Raw genomic sequence first — 6,019 nt, forward strand, 5'->3', positions numbered from 1 at the left:
ATATTTATACTTCTTCCGTCCTATAAAAATATGTACACTTTCAGTCCGTCCTATAAATATATCCCAAATATAAGACTACTTAATATATAAATTTAATAACTTATTTATATAAAATATTAATTTAAAAAATATATATGAAGTATTATACTAAGTCTAATAAACTAATAGTCCTAATTATAACCTAACTTTTAAGACACAATAATATAACCATAATAATATACACCTAATATAGGACTCTATTCAATTAAAAAGAAAATTATTGGAGTATAAAATTTTCCAAAAATCCAACATAATAAAAACCCAAATAATAATTACAATAAACCCTACATAAAAGTTGCGCCTCCCTCTTCTCTATCTCTCTCCCGCGCCTCCACACTCTTTCTCAATCGGCGGAGCCACCTCCCTCTCGTTTGCCTTGCCTCGCCACCTCCCTCTCTCTGCCAATCGACGCCGCCACGCCACCGCCGTGCTCGCCGGGTTTCCTTCCATCCCGCTTAACTGTCTGTTTGGCCGGCCATGGTGTCGCCGGATGGATCTTGCAGTGCCTACACCGCCCTTGCTGCCTCCGTCTCTTCCGCTGCTGCTGCCGCCTTGGTTCTCTTCCACTCGCCTCCGCTGCCTACATCCCTTCCGCTGCCACTGCCTCCATTCCTTATGCCAGCCTCAATGATGTTGTACAGTACCTATTTATATACTCCATTCGTCCCACTTTACTTGAGGCATTTCTTTTCGACATGTGATTTAAGAAAGTTGTGTTTACTTAGTTAAATAAAGTAGAGCAGATTGTAAGGATTGTGTGTAGTTTGTATATGTGAGCTAGAGTTGATCGAGAGAGAAGAGTTGCGAAGAAAAGAAATTTTATTGCGTCGAGAAAAGGGATAAAAAAACGAGATACATCGAAAGGGATGAAAAACTAACATTTTAACTAACTCAACAACTATTCATCCAACGGCTAATTAGATCTAACGGCTAGGACTTAATCTCTAAACTAATGCCGCATCAGACGACTCTTTTCTTCAGCAATTCTTTTCTTCCTCTTTCATCTTCGATTTCAATGCTGAAGTATTAGTGCAGTTGAGTCTTCATCTCCACAAATCTCCACCTTGATTACTCAGCTCACTATTACTCCATTATGCACAAATTCACCAGCTCCATGCATAACTCCAGCTTGTTTTTAGGTAATGGTTTTGTTAGCATATCAGCCGGATTCTCAGTCGTGTCCACCTTGAACACCTTCACCTCACCCTCCTCTATTTTCTCTCGGATGAAGTGTAAGCGCACATCAATGTGCTTACTCCTTTCATGGTACACTTGGTGTTTAGCTAAGCAGATTGCACTTGTGTTGTCACAACCAATAGCCACTGACTCTTGAGTTATTCCAAAATCATTCAATATACCCCTGAGCCAGAAACTTTCCTTAACTGCAGTTGCTAGAGCCATGAACTCGACCTCTGTTGTGGATAATGCAACCACTGCTTGAAGACTGCTCTTCCAACTTATAGCAGAACCAAAAAGAGTAAATATATAGCCTGATTGAGATCTTCTAGTGTCTATATTTCCTACATAATCAGTGTCTGACCAGCCTATCAAAGCATCATCTGTGGACTCCTTTGCACCATCAAACAGAATTCCAATGTTGCTGGCTCCTTTCATATATTTCATCAACCATCTCAAAGCTGACCAATGTTCCTTCCCATGATTTGACATGTATCTGGAGGTTGCAGACACAACTTGAGCTATGTCAGGCCTTGTGCTAATCATAGCATACATAGCACTCCCAATCATACTTGCATATGGGACTTTCTGCTATCTCAGTCACTTCTACATCAGACTTTGGTTTTTGCTCCATTGAGAGTTTGTAGTGCTGGCCCATAGGAACTGATTCTTCTTTAACATTATCTAGTCCAAACCTTCTAAGCATTCTCAAGATATAATCAGACTGAGTCAACCATATCTTCTTCTCCTTTATATCTCTGGTAATAGTCATCCCCAGAATTCGTTTGGCTGATCCCAGGTCCTTCATCTCAAATGCTGACCTTAAATCATTCTTGACTTTCTGAATTTCTTGCTGACATGCTCCAGCCAGCAGCATGTCATCAACATAGAGCAGTAGGTAAGCCACAACAGCTCCACCTTCATGCTTAATATAAACACATTCATCAAACTTGGAGCTCACAAAACCAGTGCTGAGCATATGGTCATCAAACTTTCTATGCCATTGTCTGCTGGCCTGCTTCAATCCATATATACTCTTCTTCAAGAGGCAGACCTTTTCTTTATCTTCTGATCTAATAAAGCCTTCAGGCTGCTGCATATAGATTGTCTCTCTTAAGTCACCATGCAAGAAGGCTGTTTTTACATCAAGTTGCTCCAACTCCCAGTCTCTTCTTGCAACAATAGCCAACAATATCCTAATTGATGCATGCTTTACTACAGGGCAAAAAACCTCATCAAAATCAACACCCTACTCTTGTGTGAACCCCCTTACCACCAGCCTAGCTTTAAACCTCACCCCTTCATCTGGAGCAGCTTCAATTTTTTTTCTTAAAAATCCATTTACAGCTAACAACCCTCCTTCCATCTGGTTTCTCCACCAACACCCAAGTACCATTTTTAATAAGGATTCTATCTCCTCAATCATAGCTTGCATCCACCTTTCCCATTCCTTGCTCTGCATAGCTTCATTATAAGAGCAAGGTTCTGAATATTCAACTTCTTCTGCCACCAAGAGAGCATAAAAAAGGAATTCTGCATCTGAGTACTTAGCTGGTGGTTTGATGGATCTCTTTGATCTATCTCTGGCAAGTTTCCAATCTCTCAGACTATCTGGTTCAGGCTGAGGCTGATGAGGAATCTGTTCACTCAATATTGGATCATTAGCTTCATCAGGCTGGGACTCAGGCTCCACCTCAATTGCAGAAGTGGATTTCATTTTATGAGGATCATTTGCAGCATCATCTGCAGATTTCTTGAATGGCAATTCCTTTTCCTAGAAGACCACATCTCTGCTAATAACAATTTTTGCATTACCAGGTTCTATACACCAAAGCCAATATCCCTTAACACCTGACTGGTATCCCAACATGACACATTTCAGTTCCCGAGGCTCTAATTTCCCTTGCTTCACATGAGCAAAAGCCTTGCAGCCAAATGTCCTTAGACTGGAATATCCACCACAACTTCCATACCACCTAAAATCTGGTGTATCACCATTAATAGAGGATGAGAGGCACTTGTTCATGAGTTTAACTACTGTGGATGCTGCTTCTGCCCAGAATCTCTTCTCCATCCCTGCAGCCAGAAGCATGCATCTCACCCTCTCCAATATGGTCCTGTTGGCCTTCTCTGCCACCCCATTTTGTTGGGGATTCATTGGCAAGGTCCTGTGTCTTTTTATGCCCTTTAGCCTGCAAAATCATCAAACTCCTTGGACAAGTATTCAAGACCATTGTCAGTTCTAAAATACTTCAAGCACACTCCCTTCTCTGCCTCCACCTAAGCACACCACTCTTTAAATCTCATGAAGGCCTCAGACTTCTCCATTAATATGAACAACCATATCTTTCTAGAATAGTCATCAATTATACTCATATAGTATCTGTCTCCTCCAATGGATTTTTCTTGTGCAGGCCCCCACAAGTCACTGTGTGCATAGTCTAAAGGTCTAGAAGAAGTGTGATTTCCTTTTGGATTAGACAACTTCTTGGCCTTGCCCAGCATACATTCCTCATCATCACTGCAGTGCAAGACCCCTTTCTTGACCAGCTCTCTCACACTGCCGGTCGATGGATGTCCAAGTCTGGTGTGCCACTGGCTCAAAGTGCTAGAAGCAATGTTGTGAAGCTCTGCACATCCCTTACTGCAAATGAGTGCAACTAAATAGTACATACTTCCTCTTCTTTCTGCCTTCATGAGCATTTTCCCAGCTTTACACACCTCTATTTTTCCATCTTCACAAGAAAAAGAGCACCCCTTCTCTCCAGGAACCATAACGAGATCAGATTCCTTTTTACATCTGGAATGTACCTAACTCCACTCAGGACTATCATAGCTCCATTTTCTCCCTTCAACTTAACTAAGCCTATGCCCTTTACAGAGCACACTTGATTATTACCAAGAATAACAGATCCAGTGGCAGCCTCAATATCATCAAACCATTCAAGATTATGGCATATGTGAAAACTACAGCCACAGTCCATGATCCAAGTCCCAGAAACATCACTATCCAGAACATTCAGCCTCAATATCATCAAACCCTAAACCCTAAACATTCAGCACTTCATGAACCTCTTCATCCCCTATTGCCTCAGCCGAATTAACAGCCTTCCCTTCACTCTCTTGCTTTCTTTTCCAAGCAAAACAATCTCTCTTCAAATGGCAAGGCTTTTTGCACCAATGACAAGAGCGCGTCTCCTTCTGTCCAGTTGAAACATTCTTGAAGGGTTCCTGAGGCTTCTTGAACAATTTCTTGCCTCTAAATTTCTTGATGTTGAGGCTTTCTGCATTCGGATCAGCGGCCTTCAACTCACTCTTTTGAAGTTCTTTTGCCCTCAAAACAGTTTGGATGTGACGCCCCAACTTTTCCTACTCCTTTTAGTTGTTTTATTTTGGATGATCGTCGAATTTTACCCAAATATCGTTTAGTTTTATTTTGAGAGTTTATGGAATTAATTTTTTTTGAGCTCGTGTTTTCCTTAAGCCTTACTTGATTAGAGAGTAGAGAATTTTAAGTAGCAATGGAAGTGGAATTTTGTGAATGCTCGAAAATTTTGGAGATTCGTGTTGCATAAGAAATCAAGGAATGTACATGATTTTTGAGGAGAAAATAGAATTTAAATTTAGCCAAAGAATAAAATTTTATAGCCTATAATGTTTTTTATGCACCCAGCCCAATTTTCTTTCTATGAAACTACTTTTGGAGAATCCAATATGAGATCAACCGTAGATATGCTCAAATCTGCTCAATCTTCCATTCAAATCTCTTCCGTGAGAATTAGGAGGCATTCAGTAACAATTTCACCTGTGTATATCTATATATATAACCATCCCACACGTTTTCCACCTTTCATAAATCTGAGGAAAAGTAGAGTAGAGAATTTTCAGTAGTCTGAGAAGAGATCCGAGAGGGATAGAGAAGCAAAGGCAGATTCTTCACTGCATAAGGTAAACCCCAAGGTCTCAAGTTCCCTTGTTTTGATTTCACAAGTTGCATAATGCCGTATAGAGATGGTAGGCAATAGCTGTGCACACAAAAATACTGTAATCCCAGAAACAAAGCAGCCTTTTTTTCCAAATCCACATCGATAATTAAGACTTCGATCCATTTTTCCTTTCGTTTCACTAAGTAGCAATTAAGAAAAATAAAGGAGAGAGTTTGGTTAAAGATCATACCTTTAAGTTGGGAAGTAGACCGGGACGACGGTGGTAGCGTTGCGGTGGAGTCGGCGCTGAAACTGCAGTGTATCCGGCGAAGCGAGCAACGACGGCAGCTCGGATCGCGGGCTGGTGACAACGCCGGTAGAAAGAAATTGAGAAAGGGAGAGAGAGCGCGATTTAGGGAGACAAGTTTAGGATTTTCGATTTTGAATTGGAGAATTAACTTCTGTTTTATGGGAATTTTTATTTGGGACTTAACAAGAGAGAAGGTGAGAAGAGGATTGTGTGTTACGTATTAGAAGAAGAACAAGGTGAGGTGCAGGAGAGAGAAAGAGTTAGAAATTGGGGATACATGATGAAGACGTAATAGTGATTAGGAGTATTTAAACTTAGTTGGTTTGTTTCTTTCCCATTATTTTATTGTTATAAGTTCCTTTTTATTTAATTGTAGGTATGGGCCACTTGAATTTACTGTATATGTTGAGTGGGGTATCTTTAGTGATGAGTTGGGAATACTTGTTTTATGAATGAGGTTAATAATTTTATTGTATATGTTGAGTGGGGTATCTTTAGTGATGAGTTGGGAATACTTGTTTTATGAATGAGGTTAATAATTTTAAGCCAGTGAGTTAAGTAGTTTTGG

General features: G+C 40.3%; 1 long non-coding RNA gene across 1 annotated transcript; it reads right to left on the bottom strand.

The window, feature by feature from the left end:
* Positions 1–218: 218 nt before the first annotated feature.
* Positions 219–5,750, bottom strand: LOC121792114. Its single transcript, XR_006048837.1, has 2 exons — positions 5,392–5,750; positions 219–683 (listed from the first exon to the last, which is right to left on the bottom strand). It is a non-coding gene; the product is annotated as an uncharacterized LOC121792114 (long non-coding RNA).
* Between the last annotated feature and the right edge of the window lie 269 nt (positions 5,751–6,019).

Source organism: Salvia splendens, chromosome 2 (assembly GCF_004379255.2).
Source record: "Salvia splendens isolate huo1 chromosome 2, SspV2, whole genome shotgun sequence".
Taxonomy (NCBI): domain Eukaryota; kingdom Viridiplantae; phylum Streptophyta; class Magnoliopsida; order Lamiales; family Lamiaceae; genus Salvia; species Salvia splendens.